Source organism: Podarcis bocagei, assembly GCF_964188305.1.
Source record: "Podarcis bocagei genome assembly, chromosome: 8".
Classification (NCBI taxonomy): Eukaryota; Metazoa; Chordata; class Lepidosauria; order Squamata; family Lacertidae; genus Podarcis; species Podarcis bocagei.
Window position 1 is genome coordinate 23,051,280 of NC_138133.1, and position 20,280 is coordinate 23,071,559.

A 20,280-nucleotide genomic window follows, 5' to 3' on the forward strand; every position below is an offset into this window, starting at 1 on the left:
TGCTGCTGCTTTTGCCATAATGAAAACTCCTGTGCCTAATGCAAACTTCTCTTTGCAAAATGTATTCAAACACAGTGCATACAAACATTGCATTTTATGCTGTTATATATTTAACACATCCCCCAAGGCCTGCTGGGAATTATGTATACTGTCCTGGAAATGTGTACACCTCCATCTTCATGGAAGAAATATGTGGCACCTTTTTCATGAGGCCTGTTAAAGTGTACACAATGGCTGCTTTTACGCACATTAACTGATCAACTCACATTCCCCTTAACATAACCTGGCTGAGTCACATGATGATCCGGTACATCAGCTACCCACATGAATGTATCACATTCATATTTTGTCTTTGGCATTCATAGGATAACAGTGTTGAGCTGTTACCACAAGTCACACAATTTAATAAGGGCTTCTTCTTTTTAGCTGGTTTGATTGTGGCTTATTTAATCTGACCTTTCCTGCATCTTTTGAAAAGTTATCCTGTTGCACTTAACATCCTTCAAGGACTCTCATCACTCCCAATGCTGAGATAATTTGAGAGTTGGAATAGGAGCCCAGCACCCCAAAAGGAAATGGTTGGCATGAATTTAAAGTTGTACATTATTTTTCAGCCCAAACTTAAAGAGAATCATTAATTGCTTTTTGGGTTTTTTTAGAATGGGAATGAAGATTCTGTGAAAGATCACCTCACTGTAGGATGCCTATAAAATCATATAAAAAGATCTTTCCTCATGGGTAATTACTCAAAAATGTCTTTTAGAGCTGTCACCACGAAAAGGTCATAACCAGAAACCATACAGGGATATCTGGCTTGCTGAAGTTATAAATAAAGAGAAATGGTAGCATAGCTTATATGCCTCTGTAAGAGAACTGCTGCTTATTATGTATTATTTACTTCCACCTATTACAGCTGCACAGAGAAGTCCCCTTCAGGCTGCGGGTCCCTATTTTTGCTGTGATAGATGATAAATTTGAAGGGGATTGAAGGTGAAAAGGGTAAAATTCTAGCTTTACTTTAAAAAAAAAATAGAAAAATAAAGCTGTTCTCTTCTCGATCAGACTGGACTTTTCATTGCCTAAATGTCCCGCAAGAAGTTTAAGAGCCGTTCCATGGACCCCACTTAGATGAACTCCAGCCCCCTACTCCTATATGGTGTGGGAATAAGTGGGCATCAGATATTGTGATACAATCACACTTTCTCTCTGCTAATGCTTTTCGTGAGTTCCTCAACTCTTAAGCAAAGTGGCAAACCTTATCCAGGACTTGCAGCAGTTCTGCAATTCATTTAAGGAATCTTAAGTAAGGTGGCGCTGTGGGTTAAACCACAGAGCCTAGGGCTTGCCAATCAGAAAGTTGGTGGTTCGAATCCCCGTGACGGGGTGAGCTCCCGTTGCTTGGTCCCTGCTCCTGCCAACCTAGCAGTTCGAAAGCACGTCAAAGTGCAAGTAGATAAATAGGTACCACTCCGGCGGGAAGGTAAACGGCGTTTCCGTGCGCTGCTCTGCTTCGCCAGAAGCGGCTTAGTCATGCTGGCCACATGACCTGGAAGCTGTACGCTGGCTCCCTCAGCCAGTAAAGCGAGATGAGCTCTGCAACCCCAGAGTCGTCCGCGACTGGACCTAGTGGTCAGGGGTTCCTTAACCTTTACCTTTAAGTAAGGTGGCATAGCGAGGTGCTGCTGTGGAGCTGCTCTCATGTCACCAGTGTTGCTGCTTCTTATCTGGATGTTGTGGGGGCAGAGTGGTGATGAGGTCTGGGCTGCAGAGGTGCACCAGCAGGGGCTACAGATTAGCTATGCTAGTGCAATCACACAGCCCCAGCTTTGCTGCTACCCTGCTACACACCACACACCTTCCAAGTAAGTGGCATTGACTGAGGTGCTCAGAGGCTGCCTCTGCAGTTCCACACATCATGCTGCTGTTGCCTGCACATCTCTTGCCTGAACTGCTGAACTGCAGGAAACCCAGGGTTTAAGGCTACTGCAGGATAAGACTGCCAGCATGGACAAGTTGCTTGCAGGAGTGTGGCTTGTCCACATTCTGGTTTGGCCTTCGTGGCTAATAATGTTCAGCAGAAGGGAATGGCTCCAGGAGGTAACATACACCCAGTGGCGTAGCGTGGGGGGTGCAGGGGGGGCCGGCCGCACCGGGCGCAACATCTGGGGGTTAGGGTTGGGCGCAAATCCACGGGTTAGGGGGCGCAAATTACTTGCCTTGCCCCGGGTGCTGACAACCCACGCTACGCCACTGCATACACCTCCTTGCAAGAGGAGATGGCCCCGACTGCCTTGAAAGAGGCAATTGTGAGTCTGCACTTTAGAGGCCCTCATTGAAAAAAGAGACAACGCGTGTACTTTTGTAAACCAAGAAAATCTTTATTAGTATTATTATTTTTAACCCTCATGGGATCCTGAGGATTAAAACAATTGATCACAGATATTCCCTTTTGGGCAAGTTGGAAGAGTTGCTTCAAGACACTCTCAAATGACTGGTTATTTAGATCCGTTTCAGCCTGGTTCCAGGCCTGATTTTGGCACAGAAACTGACTTGGATCACTCTGGTGATTGATGCATGTTGGGAGAAAGAGGTCAGAGTAGCTCTGCTCATTCTCACGGATGTCTTTTAGGCTTTAGGTGATGACCACAGTGGTCATCACTTTTTGATTGCTTGAAAGCATAGGGCAGATTTAACACAGTGGCTTATCTTAAGAAAAAGCCAGCGTCACAACAGAAATTTGTCTCCAGAATTTCAGTTCATTCCTTTTTAATAATATGCTAGCAAGCGGTCCTCACTTTTAAAAATTAAAATTATTTAAAAACAGTATTTTTGCTTGATAATAGTGTGTAAAATCATGGCTATTATTTGTAGCAATTTGCTGCTGCTTCACCAAAGATATAGATCACTGGTTTCACTGTGTTCCGTAACACTAAGCAATTTATTTATTTTTTTGAAAAATTGTAAATGCACTTTTAAAAATATAAGGACTTGCAAATACACAGCTTCCTGGAACAGATCCATCAAATATCTATGTGAGTACTTGATAATGCTGGGTAGTTCTTCTGAGATTTGGAAATTTGTAGGAAACAAGACACTTATTTAAACTTCAGTAATAAGTGATTTAAGTATTGCTAATATCTAAGCAGCCCTGACGGGCTTTGCAATAACCGTGAGTGGTCAGAATCCAACATCCATTTCCCACTCATATTGTGCTATATTAGGGACATGGGTGGTGCTGTGGTCTAAACCACTGAGCCTCTTGGGCTTGATGATTGAAAGGCTGGCAGTTTGAGTCCACGCAACAGGCTGAGCTCCATTGCTCTGTCCCAGTTCCTGCCAGCCTAGCAGTTTGAAAGCACACCAGTGCAAGTAGATAAATAGGTACTGCTGTGGTGGGAAAGTAAATGGTGCTCTGGCACTCATCACAGTCCTCTGTGTGCCAGTAGCAGTTTAGTCATGCTGGCCACCTGACCCAGAAAGCTGTCTGTGGACAAACACTGGCTCCCTTGGCCTGAAACGAGATGAGTGCCACACCCCATAGTTGCCTTAGACTGGACTTAGCCATCCAGGGGTCATTTAACTTACCTTTATATTGGTTGACTTTTAACTGTTGGTTAATCTCATTCAGAAGCCTCTCAAAGCACTATTGGTTTGATCTGCATCTTTCATCTCTTAATTCATTATAGAGTAGTGAAGAAATTTGTACTAAAAATAGCCTCCTAGTTTGATTCTGAGTTGTAAAGTTCACTCCTTCCTGTTAAAAGTAAAATGGGAGAATTTCTTTTTTTAAATGAAGTTGCATATTAGTGAGATTTGTACAGAACAAAGAAGACAACTTAATATTGCAATAACAGCGCTGATTCGTGGTAAACTTGTATCTGCCATTGATGCAACCACTCATGCTTAAAATCTCCCAGGGCAGATCTAAGAAGACCACCATGTTCAACAGTCAATTCCAATAACATTTGGAATAAGAGAATTATTGATGAGTTTCACATGAAAACAAACATGCATAGCTTGCAGCAGGAAATATCATTAGAAAAACATATGTCACTGGAAAGCTAGTGGGAATTTAGTCAAGCTGGAAGTATTCCTTGAAGATACTTGTGTGGCACAATCTGCAAAGGCACTTTGCTACTGAGCTTGCATGATAACAAATGTGCTATTCTGGAAAAAAGCCATATTTGAAGATATACAGTACATTTGTACCAGGAATGCAGAACTTTCAGATGTTTGTGGACTCAACTTCTTTCAGCCCCAGTCAGAATGGCCAATGGCCAATGGTCAGGGATGATGGAAATCGTCTAGATACAGTCTAGCAGAGGGCCACAGATTCCTCAACCTTGATTTATAGCTGTGTCATTTGCTAGCCTGTGGTTTTTAATTGGTTTCCCCAAACCATGATATGAACAACAGGGGAAGTCAGAAAAGTCAGCTCAGCTGATGATATCAGGTAGCTTGAAACTCTCTACTAGGAGTGGTCTATTTTATTATCTTACCTGATCTGGATTGAAATCTTTGTGTATGGCAAGGTACTGGGTCTTTAAGGACTGGATCAAACTAAATAGTTGTGCTAACTGGCATCCGTGCAATGAGTCCTGCTAGTTCACTGGGGCTTTCCCCCTCCTCTATGCCCTGAAATCAGCTTGGATAGGTGAGGGGAACCCTCAGAACAGTGCATGGGGGAAAGGAGATCATTCCATCTAGCAAGCAGAAAGACTTGTGCTGACAGAATGAACATATTAGCACAATGTTGACTTCCATCCTAACCCTTTACCTTCCTTGCAATCCAAATTTGGATTGAAGAGCAAATTACTTATAAAAAGCCATCACACATTTCCTAATCAATTATTAGTTGAGCTTTCCATTCTTTACATAGAGGGTGACTCAAAATTGACCGTGCAGCTGGAAACTCCATAGTACAGGTTGTTGTTTTTTTGTGTGTGTTTTTAAAGCTGGGTTTCTCACTGTCACAAAATCTGTTTTGCAAACTGGGATTTGTGTTTGTGGTCTTTAGCACATCATCACCATGTTTTTGAACAAAACTTCGCATCCAGCTTTCAGGACTTGCATTGAACTAATCTTTTATAACTTTTCAAAATTCATTATGCTTTCATAATGTGGTAATGAAAATGATTTGAATTTGAGTTTTGCCTTTCTCCAGAGACATTTAAAAAATTATAATCTAAAACCATAGGCCTCATTTGGGCAATTAGCTTCTTTCCAGACTGCTTTACAAACACAATCATTTTCTGTGTGAAATTCACAAGTCACAACAGATATTTTTTTCCAAGGTCAAAGGGTTTCATTCAAGTGGTGGCAAGCTTAAGATGTGATCACACATTTCCACTTATTTGTTTGCAGTCTGTGTGAGAGACAGGAGAGAATTCCCCCGGATGCAACCATTTTTTTGAAGGGGGAGGGTGCTAGAATGAGTATGGTTAGAAAAAGAAAAATTCCTCCATACTTGAGATTGATTGTTTGAGTAACTAAATGGAATACAATGTCTAAAGAAATTGGAAGTGTAGTAATTCATTCTGTTCTGATGAAACTGTTCTGAAGTGTGGACTTGAGAGCCAGTGTTAAGTGTGGGGAAGTAGTCTGGGGCATAACCTTTTGGGGGATGAGGAAAATTACCCCAAGCCTCATGCATGAAGGAGGCCACATCAACTATGGCAATCAACCATATAGATTGGCTTCTTTTTATTCTTTGGCGATCACTCGTAGCTGAGTAAGATTGTCTTCCATAAACACGGTTTAACAATGAGTCCGTAAGTGACTGTGGAGGCCAATTCTGGATCCACACGTCCTTCCACAGTGGGGACATTGATTTCTGGGGGGGAGTTGATCACAGTGTGGATTTGCCAGGCGTGCCTTTCTCTTATTATTATTATTTTTTATAAAATTTTTATTGGTTTTACAAAGTTTTAAACAACAAACAAACACTTAAAAGAACAAACATACATGTATAGTTTCATCACCTATTTTCATAAACCTCTTTTCTCAGACTTCCCCATACCCCCCCTTTCTGCATCCCAGTGTCCATATTTTTATAGCAACTCCCAACTGTTACTCTCCGCCTCTGTCATCTTAGTCCTCTCTATATTCTGACCTTGTATCACTGTATCCCTTTGTTTCTGAAAACCAGAACACTTTAACATTCATTAAGTTTATAATAGTCCTTAAGATAGCTTTTAAATTTTCTCCACTCTTCTTCCACCGTCTCTATTCGTGGTGTGCCTTTCTCTTAGCATGTTTCTTCCTTGCATCCTGAGTTTGAGTGTCTTGAAAGCCCATGACACCTTTGGTAAAGACTGTTCTCCAATTGGAGCACTCGCAGGCCAGTGTTTCCCAGTTGTCAGCGTTTATACTACATTTTTTTTATTTGCTTTGAGACAGTCTTTAAACCTCTTTTGTTGACCACCAGCATTACGCTTTCCATTTTTAAGTTAGGAATAGAGTAATTGCTTTGGAAGACGATCATCAGGGATCTGCACAACCTGACCAGTCCAACAAAGATTGGCATTGCCATACTGTTGCCCCCTTTCCTCCGCCTTGAATCCCAGTAACCGAAGCATGATAAGCTTCATCGGGGAAAACACGCGTACATTCCTTTATTTTTCTGTGCTGCTTTTCCATACTTCAAACCATGCTCAAGGTGGCTCACAACATAAAAAATACACAATTACAACATAACAAAAGTAGTCACAAACAATAAATAAAACATGTCCAAATTGAGCACTTTCCACATAAATCTTATATAAAACTAAGACACAAAAAGCAACAACCCTTCTCTCCCCACAACAATACCCCCTAAAGAGTCTGTTCAGCAGCCATAGCTTTTGTAGCTGGAGTCAATCAGGATTCTGCCCTCCCAGGCCAATTGGAAAAAGACCTGCAGGGCAGAGAACAGGAGTCACAACCATGAAACAAACTCTGCTGTGGGGTAGTCATATCTTTTTATGCACTAGCTAAATTACTTACATTAGAAACACACACACACACACAGAGAGAGAGAGAGAGAGAGAGAGAGAGAGAGAGAGAGAGAGAGAGAGAGAGAGAGTTGGCTGTTAGTGTACCACCAGTTAGACTTACAGGGCAATCTTTTGCATGTCTACTCAGAAGTAAGTCCCACTGAGTTCAGTGGCAATTTCAGTTTGTACATGACTGCAGAATTAATGTTTCAGAAGTGGAGTCAGCTACTCCAACACCTCATCAAGAAAAATAGCAATTGGTCCAGTTTCTCCACTTTTGGGCCATTCTGGGAGGAGTCAGGAGGCTTGACAGAGGTTTGTGCTTTAGTCCTGGTGCCAAATGTTGTATTTTGAGCCAATCTGGAATTTTAGTGCACCAAGCATGCCTTCATTGTTTTCATATGCCCTTTACACCCAAAACAGACAGTGGCGCTCTGTAATCTTTGGCCACTTTGAAATATCTGGTTCCAGTGCTTTAGAAGCCAAAAGGGCTTCTAAAACCTCTTTAGGAAAAAAATAAAAATAAAAGTTGTTAGATCTCATGGTAAATGACTAAGACAACAAGGAAAACAACAATTTCATTTCCATTTATGTGTATTAAGGTAGTGTAATAAACAATCTCATCTTCATTCTCTTCTTTTGACAAGGTTTATGTTGTGACAAGTGTGTGCATGATATTAGTCATACGTAGGGAGTGGGGAAGAAATTCAGTTCAGTGTGCATTTAAAGCCTGAGCTGTCAATTTCACACTTTCAGAAACTCTATGTGAACTGAAACACAGCTAACCTTTGAAAATCACACTTATCTGAATTTTTGGTGCAGTTCTCCATCCAAACAATGTTTACAAAAATGCATATATTAGGGGAAAGTGTACATAAAAATGAAGATATTAGTGAAATGTTGCGGGGGGGGGGCATCCCCCTGTCACCGTCCTCTATCTGGCTCTGTCTAGCAGATTCAGAATGAAATGTTTTGAATTACTTTCTTTTGACCCCAAATGCTCAGAAAAACCTGTCAAAATCTTCAGTCATTTGAAAACTAGAATTTTTTTTTTTAAAAAAAATAACATCAGGGAGTACCTTCCATGTGGTTAACAAGTATACAGTCATACCTTGGATCTCAAACACTTTGGCTCCTGAACCAATCGGCTCCCAAATGATCAAAACCTGTAAGCGAATATTCCAGTTTTCGAACAATTTTTGGAAGCCGGACATCCAGTGCAGCTTCAGCGGCTTCCGATTGTCTACAGGAGCTTTTGATGTTTTGAAAGTCAAACAGACCTCCGGAACGGATTCCGTTTGACTTCCAAAGTACGACTGTATTTTGCAAATAAACTGAATAAGCTGAACTATATCATTGACTGAAGCCCCAGGGCTTTCTGCAGTATAAATAGCCTGTGGGAAACTTTCGGTTGTTCCTAGATAGTCGCTGCAGGTGCACGCTCAGGAGAAAATTCCAGAAGCTATTAGAAGCATCCAGAACTGAGCTACCTGTGAAACGATTGGTCAGTTCACGGAAGACACGTCTGTTGCCCAGTTGGGTTGCCATTTGTGAAACTAGAATGTCCATAACATCATCCAAGTGACGTCAGTCAGCATTTCAATTTCAAACATTCTGATTATTTCTACTTTTAGCTAAGTATTATTTATTTATTTACTTGATTTTGGGGGGGGGGCTGGTGACCACCTGGTGCACACACACACACACACACACACACACCAATTATGTCCATGACCTCCAGTGGCAAATGAATGGATGAATCAAATGACCTTGCTCATGAAACAACAGGGAAGGACAGAAGTGAAGAGACATTACTATCTCATTTCTTCAAACAGGATGCCATTGCCCTCCCCTGAAGTCTTATTGAATCAGAGATACGCCTCCTTCTTATCCAATCAGCCAGATTCTCACTGGCCTTACGGCATTTCACCATCAGTGCAGATGAGAATTCCTCACCTGAAAATTCAGAGCCAGCCCTATCCATCTCCAGGGCACTGGGCTGCTCAAAAATGAAATGAAGTTGAGGCTCATTCTTCCAGGCCAGGGGGTGGACTTTACACTTTTGGCAGCAATGCCTGACATTGGTTGCCTCCTCCTTCATCTCTGCAAAGCTCATTTTTGCTTAAGAAACACGTCCTCCATGCTTTAAATGACTCATCATTGGCATGCCTCTCTGTTAAGAGTTCCCAAAGCTTTTGCAACCCAACGGAGTGAAAAGTTGAGAAACTGTGACTTTAATGTCTCCATGCTCTGTATCACTGCACTGTACTCAAGGCAGCTGACACCTCCAGGCTTGACATGAATTTATTGTCATGAGCAACTTGCAGAGAGTGCAGCAAAGGAGCTGGAGGAACTGATAACATCTTGTCAAAACATCCTCCAGAACTTGGATATGTCCTCATTCTGAATGTGCCCCTGAAATGAAAGGCAAGCCATATCACCTGAAGCATTTAAACTGGCCTGACAACAATGTTTTGAAAATAATCCAGCCTGGGGAGGGATGGTCCCCTGTGATTCTGAACCTTCCCGGATAATGATAGAAAATTCAGAAACCACTAAGAAATTCTACTTACTTTTTAAAAGGTACAATGATTTTCTGTACACTTTCCTTCCCTCTCTTATTAATCAGTACAGCTCTCTAACACTATAAGTCTCTAGCTAATAAAATGACACTCTAACTAATTATATAATTCTGTTATGCAGTAACTCTCTAATTCAATAACGTCCTGACTCTCTGTCTCCCTCCCTCTGCTTCCTCTGTCTTCGAACTCCCCTCAAAGATATGCTTTCACCAAAGACTTGTGGCAAGTCACCCAGCTGGATGATGTGTCACAATGAAAGCTATGTTACTGTTACTTTGCAACCTTGCTCAGCAGTGGTCTTCTTAATATTAGTTTTGCATAGCTTTCAGTGGATCTTTATTTTTATTTACCTAAAAGAACTCTAGACCACCCTTCTTCTTGTGATGCCCAGTGCAGTGTCCAATCATAAAAAATTATAAGAAATCAGCATAATATCCTTCAAACAAAAATAATACACAACTGTTGAGGTAGGACAGAGGACAGCCACACAATCCCTGGGGAAATGAAAATTGCGTAACCTGGTGACAGAAAGATTGTAGAGTAGTTAAGTATTCCATATGTGTTTTCCTTCATGAGCATCTTTGGCTTTGTAAGTGCCATCATCTGGTTTCTGCCTACGCATGGAGATATTAAAACAATGAACACATTTTTGCACATTCCAGGTTGAGTCTCTTTGGCACCCAGAATACTTTGCATTTGATGGGTCTGAGACTGTTGCAATAGTGGTTTGAAGAAAGTTTACAGCAGGCAGGGCCAAACTTTGTCCTCCAGCTGTTTTGGGACTACAGTTCCCATCATCCCTGACCCTTGGTCCTGTTAGCTAGGGATGATGGGAGTTGTAGTCCCAAAACAGCTGGAGGGCCAGGTTTCGCCATGCCTGGTTTACAGTAAGGAATTGGTTGGAACTTTTCCAAATAATACCACAGCTTTCTATTTCTATTTATTTCATAAAAAATATATACCATTTGAATGTAAAAAAATCAAAATCAAAGCAGTTTATCTGCGTCTGCCCAGGAAAGGTACATGTCTCAGTGATGAAGCCACATACATTGCATGCAGAAGGTCTCAGCATCTCCAGGTAAGACTCCACCTGAAACCCCAGAGTCCTGCTTCCCACCAGTGTAGGCAATGCTGCGTCTAGCTCAGTAAACATCTGGATCAGCATAAAGCAGCCTCGTATATTCCTGTCTGCTGTCTTCAAAAATTGATTTTAGTTGCCCCAACAAGACACCAGTGCTCCTAGTGTCTGTTCTTTTCGGTACAATTTTTTTCTTAACAGTTTGTTTCCAAACTTGCTTTTTCTTCTTTATACATCTGTGTATTTAACTTCTGCATCTTCCATTCTTGTACTCCAAGTTTTTTATTTATTTAGATAGATAGATAGATTGTACTTGTTAGTCAATAAACAAGCACCAAGTGCATGTCACGTTAGATTTGATCGGCAGAAATCCCCTTTAACATGTTTGCAACAAAATTCTTTGTCTGCTCATATTATTAATTATGAATCTCCTTTTACACATATTTTTGAAGGTGATATCCAGTCATATCATAAAACCAGCTAAAATGCTTTTTTTATAAAAAAACAGTACAAAACAACTGGAAATGGGTTTAAAAGCAATAAAAAATTAACACCTAAGGCAAGAGACCTTTTCATCCAACGGGGAGGGGGGGGGATTAATGGAAAGCCAGAGATTTTACATACATATATCTTAGTTATCTGACATCAGTTTTGTGTGTATTATATAGTTGAGCGCCAACAATCCACTACAAAGTGGCACATAGCCCTTGGACACTTTGCCAAGCGCATGAACTTTCTCAGTATGTGCATGATCTGGGAGCTCGTGACCTCCAATTGGAGCCCTGAGAAAAAAACTTTTTATTTGATTCATTATCCTCACTGAGGCCTTGTTCTCACAAATAGCATATGAGGTCATAAATCTGTGTCTGAACTGTACCAGTTCAGACTGCCAGTGTTGGTTCACATGAATGAACACTGTCTCTGAATTAAAAAACAAAAGTAAATCACGGGCAGCAAAAACTGGATATCAGGAAGAAGGATTCTAGCCTAGCCATCTTCCTGACGTGCTAGCTTTATTGTGTATTGCAATTCTTTCTTTTTTCATAATGATAACATTCCATCATGTGCATTTGAAGTGGTCACGGCCAAGACATGCATTTAGCAACTGAGGTGCTGTTACTGGCTGGAATAGCATTCCAAGAGAAAAGGAATTGTCCGAATGCTGTTCATTTGCTTAATATGGCCATTAACCATAATCCTCCCCATTCCTTGTTTAATGCTAAACTGCATTGCCAAACAAGCCATTTTCTCTATCAAAAGTTCATTTACAGTTTCTTTGAGGTACAGGTTCAGTTGAGGCTCTTGGTATTCTAAATCAAACATATAATTACAAACCATTCCCAAATTTCATAATAAGGTTTGATCATTTATTTTCATTAGTCTATTAGAACAATTTTGATTATCCTCTTTTTTTGGTTGTTGTCGTTTAGTTGTGTCCGACTCTTCGTGACTCCATGGACCAGAGCATGCCAGGCACTCCTGTCTTCCACTGCCTCCCGCAGTTTGGTCAGACTCATGTTTGTAGCTTCGAGAACACTGTCCAGCTATCTCATCCTCTGTCGGCCCCTTCTCCTTGTGCCCTCTATCTTTCCAAACATCAGGGTCTTTTCCAGAGAGTCTTCTCTTCTCATGAGGTGGCCAGAGTATTGGAAGCCTCAGCTTCAGGATCTGTCCTTCCAGTGAGCACTCAGGGCTGATTTCCTTAAGAATGGATACGTTTGATCTTCTTGCAGTCCATGGGACTCTCAAGAGTCTCCTCCAGCACCATAACTCAAAAGCATCAATTCTTTGGCGATCAGCCTTCTTTATGGTCCAGCTCTCACTTCCGTACATCACTACTGGGAAAACCATGGCTTTAACTATACAGACCTTTGTTGGCAAGGTGATGTCTCTGCTTTTTAAGATGCTGACTAGGTTTGCCATCGCCTTTCTCCCAAGGAGCAGTCGTCTTTTAATTTCATGACTGCTGTCACCATCTGCAGTGATCATGGAGCCCAAGAAAGTAAAATCTCTCACTGCCTCTATTTCTTCCCCTTCTATTTGCCAGGAGGTGATGGGCCCAGTAGCCATGATCTTCATTTTTTTGATGTTGAGCTTCAGACCATATTTTGCGCTCTCCTCTTTCACCCTCATTAAAAGGTTCTTTAATTCCTCCTCACTTTCTGCCATCAAGGTTGTGTCATCTGCATATCTGAGGTTGTTGATATTTCTTCCGGCGATCTTAATTCTGGCTTGGGATTCATCCAGCCCTTCATGCCCTACTTTTTTTGGTAGAAAACAGTAAAAGCTGGTTAAAAGCCATTAATTACCAACACGCTAGCTAGAATTTAGTTTTCCTGAGAAAGTTCCAATCCTCCTTGGAAGTAATGAACCAATAGAAGATGTTCATACTGGACAATTCTTTTCTCAGTTATAAAGCTATAAACCCTTAAAAAATTACCTCCCAAAGTTTCCCTCTTCCCCCTACATAGGAAAAAGACTACACATTTGGTAAGTTAAAAAATGGTTTGCTTACAAACTCCTCAAAGGCCAGGTTCATGTGCTTCAGAAAAGTTGCACAGGCAGTAAAACTCAACTTAGTTACAAAGTGGTGAAAGTTTCAATATTACGGTATACGTAAAGGAACACAATACTGTATTGGCTTGTGAGAGCCGTGCAGTTGAGCTGAAGCAACCAGCTCAAACCTTTTCACATGCTGAGCTTCTCAGATAGACTGAGGAGAACAAAGGCTTGATTACTTAGTTCCTCCCAAGTGAACTGAAGTGGACATAGCTAAGCCTGGCTGGACAGCTTACTCTGTGGTATTAACCTCTTCTTGCATTAATTAGACTTAAGCATGTTGGTTATATGAGGCTGGTTATCCCACAAGTCTCAGTTAGTTTCATGAGACTTATTCCCAGGTAATGCTGTGTAGGTTTACAACCTTAGTCCTAGGTAAGTGGCCATAGGATTTCACCCTTATTAGAGGGAAAATCCTTCTTTTAAAGTACTTTAGACTGCAGCCCTATACACAATTAACCGAGAGTAAGACTCACTGAATTCATTGGGACATGCCTGACTAGATATCCATAGGACTTCTCTATTATTAGCTTAAACCAATGGCCATTTTAACTACCTTTTTTTTTTTTTTTTTTACTTCCCTGCCTGGAAAAAGAATTCTCCTAATAGGTTATACAATACATATATTGTATATTTTGTAACCATAAATTAAGGCAACAGTGTAGATTTATAGCTAGATAAAAAGCACGTAATTTTATAATAGTGCTTAATATCCAAGTGTCATATTAAAGCACCTTAAGAGTGTGCCTAAATTTTATGTGTGTTGACATAAAAGAGAATGTGGCTAGGATCAAATTTTAATAGTTTAATTAATGTGATCTATTTCTCTCTTCAGATTATTTTCCTCATAGCTGTTTGAGTTTCATTTCATTATTTCCCATCCGGTATGCAAATAGATTTGATAGAAATGTCAAACTAAGTGTCCTTGTGGAATTGCAAATGATAGTGAAAAGGAAGACTTGGTCCTTGTATGTCTCTATATTGCAGAGTGCTTGGATGAAGGAGGGGCTGCCTCCCAAACCAACCTTATTGTATGGCTTGGTGAAGAATGAACAAAGCCAATTTATGTGATCTACCAAACAGGCTATATTTCCCGGTGAAATTTGTCAAGTGTTGTTACCAAGTACAGTCATACCTCATGTTACGTTTGCTTCATGATACGTTTTTTCAGGTTGTGTCCCACAGCGACCCGGAAGTACTGGAAAAGGTTACTTCCGGGTTTCACCGCTCACGCATGCGCAGAAGCGCTAAATCACACTTGGCACATGCGCACAAGCGCCAGGTCATGCCGTGCACTTGCGCAGATATGGCATTTCAGGTTGAAGGCTTTTCATGTTGCGAACAGGCCTCCAGAATGGATCCCATTCGCAACCAGAGGTACCACTGTATTAGTGATGACACTGACTATTGTCAACAGAAGCCTTTCCAGCATCGCTGCTTTCTACACATTATGATTGTGGTATACCCATGCAGAAGTGTAAGCTGATAAACTGCAGAGATATTAGAGGGGAATTTACCTCTGTGTTTGGATCCTACCTTATATTAAAATATCTGCAAACAGAGCACAGAAGGCAAATGGATGGGCTGGAATCTTTCCCCCTGATATTCTGTTTTCCTGATTGCTAAGAGTTTTGTGCAAGGAGAAGTATGCAAAAGTGGTATCTCCCCACATGCTGTTTGAAGTGGTACAGTCCATTTTGGTCACCTTGTTCAGTTACTGAAAGCAGAGGTTTTCAACCTTTTTGAGTCCACCTCTCCCTTGACCAACTGCATTCTTTCTGCGGCATCCCTTAGGGGCTCAAAAGCCCTTGCCTGCAGAGTCAACAGCCCCTTACCCCTTTTTTTAACACCCTCCCTTGTGGAGTGTTCCCTCAGCCTCCTCTCCTCTCCCCTCTCCTTGGGAGTTCTCTGGGTAGCTGCAGCTGCTGCCCCTGGTATCTGAGCTGCTCCCCCATCCCAAATAGAGGTGCCTCCTCACATTGCCCCACAGAGGCCTGGGAAGCACCCCCTGGCCAGCCCCAAATGCACCATTCGCCTGGGGAGCTTGTAGCCAAGGTTGCTGCAACAAATAGCTGTGCAAGCCTTTGGGAGGCAGAAACGCGAGAGGGCATCAGAGGAAGGAGGGAAGGAAAGAAGGACAGAGGCCAGTGTTGCCTCTGACCATCATTCAAGGCACCCCAGGGTGCCATGGTGCACTGGTTGAAAACTACTGACATAAAGTGTGCCAAGAAGCTTAGTTTAAGCAAAAGTTGTCACTGGGTTTTAAAAGTTGTTGTCGTTGTTTATCAGGGATTTGTCTCTCAGTTAGCTGATATGCAACAATCAAGTTGGTGTCTCAAGTCCTCAGGGAGCTCCCTGATGACATGACTAGTTTTTCTGTCAAAGCACACGTTGATCTGTGGAAAGAGCAGATGACTTGGGTGATTGACCCAATCACTTTTAAGTGCCCTCTTCCTGCTAAATATAGCCCATTTTGCCTCATATTATATTGGGCAGCTTGAGACAACAAAGTGTTAGTAGTAGCGGTAGTTGACACCCATCTGTCATGAGAGACAATGGAGTGGTCCTCCAGGGATGAAATCAAGCCGCTGAAGAATCACAGCACTTGCTGTGGCTGCAGAGACTGGTAACTCATAGGTGCTGCCTCCCATGTTGTTTTTGCTGTGTTAGCAGCACAAACAACACTTTTGTCCACCTTAGGTTCTCCCCACTTAGGTCTCTCACTTAGCTCTCACCTGTGGCTCTTAGAAGCTGTCAGCATGTGACAGTGGCCACACCCTAGGAAACAGCTTCGACTGGCCAGCTAAACTAAGTGAGGGTAGCCAGTTGGTCTCAAGCCCTTGGGGAGTTAGAGACTTCCCCTGCCTGTGGAGACAGACTCTGGTGGATACAGTGGACGAGACCAATATTGGGTGCAACTGTCAACTAGGAGTAGTATTTTATTTATATACAGTGGTACCTCAGGCTACATACACTTCAGGTTACATACGCTTCAGGTTACAGACTCCACTAACCCAGAAATAATACCTCGGGTTAAGAACTTTGCTCCAGGATGAGAACAAAAATCGTGCTCCGGTGGCATGGCAGCAGCAGAAGGCCCCATTAGCTAAAGTGGTGCTTCAGGTTAAGAACAGTTTCAGGTTAAGAACGCACCTCTAGAACGAATTAAGTTCTTAACCCGAGGTACCACTGTACTGAGTAATGCCAGGTTTCAAAAATGACAAATTGTGGACAAATTGCTCTGGGACATACAGCAGTGCTGTAGTAGAGCAGGGACAGGAAGGGACAAAGAGTCGTCACTTAGTTCACAGCAGGGACAACGATGCCATCTCTTAGAGTGCTATTTGCCAGTCCTCTGCATGCTGAATTCTCACAGAGGAACCCACCAAATAAGCTCAACAAAGGAAGAGGCTAATTGCATCAGCATGCAATTGCTATAGGTCCTGAAAAATCCCAAACCCCCTTTATTATGACCAACCCAAAATGTTACACAATAGTGAGAAAACCGGGTTTTTTCATCAGGCTGGATGTTAAAGCAAAGCAGGAGGAGGAGTGTGAGAAAAAGATAGGTTGATAATGGATAATGAAGCCGCAAGGTATGCAATGGTCAAAATGCAGTTTTGTTGTATGTTCTTAGGGGCATTGCTACAGGGCTTGGCATGCTTGCGCTTCAGAATTTACTGCTACATCCCTGGGATGCAGCCTACCACTTGTCCACATGACTCTTTCCTTCTTAATTGATCTCATGTAATTGAGGAGAGATAACCAGCTGAGTTTAAGAGGTAATTATTGCCTCATTATGAGCAGGAGTGATCATTTATTTATTTATTTTGATTCCATTTATGAAGTGCTCCCCATAAAACATATTGAAGTTATTTCGCAGTGAAAACACCGTCATTTATAAGGAGGGTCGTGTCCGTACTCCTTATAGAGCCTGATTTGGACCTGGATGATTAAAAGCTAACAACCTATCTCAAATTGGACAGTGTATTTGAATGGTTGCTACACAACTCCATAACTTCTGCATGAAACTGATTATCTGGACCCATTTCAATTTGGTTTTATTGTCTGCTTGTATTGTCTCAGTGAAAGGGAGAACATCAGGAAGTGATGTTGGTGGTCTTGGCTCTGTCAGTAGTTTTAAAGTCTGTTTGGCCATGGTACCCTTCTGGATCACCTGTTCAGGAAGGGGGTAGAGGGTACAGTTTTATGGTAGTGCCATCCCCACCTGATTGATAGGTGGTAGAAAAGATGCCTGCTTTTTGGGAGAAAAGCAATGACAAACCTAGACAGCATCTTAAAAAGCAGAGACATCACCTTGCCAACAAAGTTCCATATAGTTAAAGCTATGGTTTTCCCAGTAGTGATGTATGGAAGTGAGAGCTGGACCATAAAGAAGGCTGATCGCAGAAGAATTGATGCTTTTGAATTATGGTGCTGGAGGAGACTCTTGAGAGTCCCATGGACTTCAAGAAGTTCAAACCTATCCATTCTTAAGGAAATCAGCCCTGAGTGCTCACTGGAAGGACAGATCCTGAAGCTGAGGCTCCAATACTTTGGCCACCTCATGAGAAGAGAAGACTCCCTGGAAAAGACTCTGATGTTGGGAAAGATGGAGGGCACAAGGAGAAGGGGACGACAGAGGACGAGATGGTTGGATAGTGTTCTCGAAGCTACCAGCATGAGTTTGACCAAACTGCGGGAGGCAGTGGAAGACAGGAGTGCCTGGTGCGCTCTGGTCCATGAGGTCACAAAGAGTCGGACACGACTAAACGACTAAACAACAACAAGAAGGTGGGCTGGCAGATGTTAGTATGGATTTTGCTATTGTGTTCAGCAGGTTCCGTGCTGTTGCCTCTGGTATCCAATATCTGTATTAAATGAGAGATGAGAGAAGGTGCCCAGAGTTTTGGGCTGAGGTGTCTATGTTGATGACAAGCAGCTGTATTTCTCCTTTACTTCAGTATCAGGTGGGATCCTATTGCATTGAACATGTACCTGGACTGGAGGAGGGCTAATAATACAAAAAAATATTTCCATGCAAAACAGAGATGCTGCTATTTAACAGTTCAGTGGTTTCAGGAGGTGGTGTCACTAATTCTGCACAGGGTTGCACTTCTCCTTAAGGAATAAGCTTCTTATTTAAGAGTGCTACTAGATCTGGCCCTTAATTTGGATGCCCAGATGGTATCTGTAGCATGGATGGCCATCCATTGGCTTAGGCTGGTTTTCCAGTTACAGTCTCTCCTAGATAGATCTAACCAAACAGCACCCATCTTTAGAAATGTGATCTTGCCTCTACTGCACTTCCAGACTCAATTCAATGTGCTAGTTTAACCTTTAAACCCCTAATTTACTTGAGGCAAGGATACTTAATAGACCATCTTCTCCCATATGAACCTGCCTGAAACTTAAGACCTGCATTAGAGTTCCTCCTTCAGTTACTCCTATAAACTGAGGTTAAGTGGGTAGCAACTGTATGAATGGCTTTTGGGGGGGTAAGACTTCATTTGAGGGTTGGGCTTCCACGAGAAGTAAAAGGAATTCCAACTCTTCTGTCTTTTAGAAAATACATCTACTGTAGTGCCCTTTCTGTTCACCAAGACCTTTAGTGTTTTGTTTTGTATTTGTTTTGTGTTTGTTTGTTTGTTTGCTTGCTTGCTTGCTTGCTTGCTTGCTTGCTTGCCTTTTTATAATTCCTATTATTGTGCTGATTTTGATTTCATTTGAACTTTACTTCTTTTCCATTCAGGCTTTTGTGTACTTATTGCCCTTGTTGCTGCCGTTTTATAGACTTTTTCATAAGCCACTTTGGATGTTGTTTCAACAGAAAAGCAGGCTATAAATATTTGCAGTAGTTCACAATGAGTACAGTTGTGCTGTAATATTATTTACTTAACAATGCATATGATTATGTTGTAATAATATAATTATATATAAGTGTTCTGAATGCTACACACACACACCTGGTATAAAGCAGTTTATTTCCTAACCTAAAAAGCTGAAATGTTTTTGGAGTTCCGCCTAGAGGAGCTACTCCAACCCCTTGTATCATTTCGGCTGCCTCTTTTCTGTATAATTTCCCAGCATTATGATAAACAAGAAAAGTATGCAATATCCCAAATGTGGCCACACCAATAATAATAATAATAATAATAATAAATTTTATTTATATCCCGCCCTCCCCAGCCGAAGCCGGGCTCAGGGCGGCTAACAACAATAAAACAGTACAAAAGTACAACATAAACAACATTCTAAAATCATTCATTATAAAAATTAATTAATTCAAGCCACTGGCAACCATTGGGCCAGAGCTCTGCGAAGATTGTCGAGGGAGGGAGTCAGGCTGTGCCCTGGCCAAAGGCCTGGTGGAACAGCTCTGTCTTGCAGGCCCTGCGGAAAGATGTCAAGTCCCGCAAGGCCCTGGTCTCTTGTGACAGAGCGTTCCACCAGATCGGAGCCACAGCCGAAAAAGCCCTGGCTCTAGTTGAGGCCAGCCTAACCTCTCTGAGGCCTGGGACCTTCAAGATGTTTTTATTTGAAGACCGTAGGTTTCTCTGTGGGGCATACCAGGAGAGGCGGTCCCGTAGGTACGAGGGTCCTAGGCCATATAGGGCTTTAAAGGTTAAAACCAGCACCTTAAACCTGATCCTGTACTCCACCGGGAGCCAGTGCAGCTGGTATAGCACCGGGTGAATGTGATCTCGCAGCGAAGACCTCGTAAGGAGTCTCGCTGCAGCATTCTGCACCCGCTGGAGTTTCTGGGTCAGTCTCAAGGGCAGCCCCACGTAGAGCGAGTTACAATAATCCAGTCTGGAGGTGACCGTCGCGTGGATCACAGTGGCTAGGTCAGGGCGAGAGAGGTAAGGAGCCAACTGCTTAGCTTGGCGGAGATGGAAAAATGCCGCCTTTGTTATAGCTGCAATCTGCGCCTCCATGGAAAGGGAGGTGTCGAAGATTACACCCAAACTCTTAACGGACGGTGCTGGCACTAATTGCGCCCCCGCAAGAGATGGGAGTTGCCCCCCCAATCCCATATCGCCCCGTCCCAGCCACAGGACCTCTGTCTTCGAAGGATTTAGCTTCA

The 20,280-nt window shown here is 42.3% G+C and overlaps 1 protein-coding gene and 2 long non-coding RNA genes across 5 annotated transcripts in view; 1 reads left to right on the forward strand and 2 right to left on the reverse strand.

Annotated features, from left to right (window-relative positions):
• LOC308594084 overlaps positions 1–20,280 on the reverse strand; it is a 375,081-nt gene that overhangs the window by 83,609 nt on the left and 271,192 nt on the right. The window lies entirely within an intron of this gene.
• CDH20 (cadherin 20) overlaps positions 1–20,280 on the forward strand; it is a 163,455-nt gene that overhangs the window by 63,261 nt on the left and 79,914 nt on the right. The window lies entirely within an intron of this gene.
• LOC308593511 lies at positions 9,263–9,739 on the reverse strand. Its single transcript, XR_014010988.1, has 2 exons — positions 9,548–9,739; positions 9,263–9,389 (listed from the first exon to the last, which is right to left on the reverse strand). It is a non-coding gene; the product is annotated as an uncharacterized lncRNA (long non-coding RNA).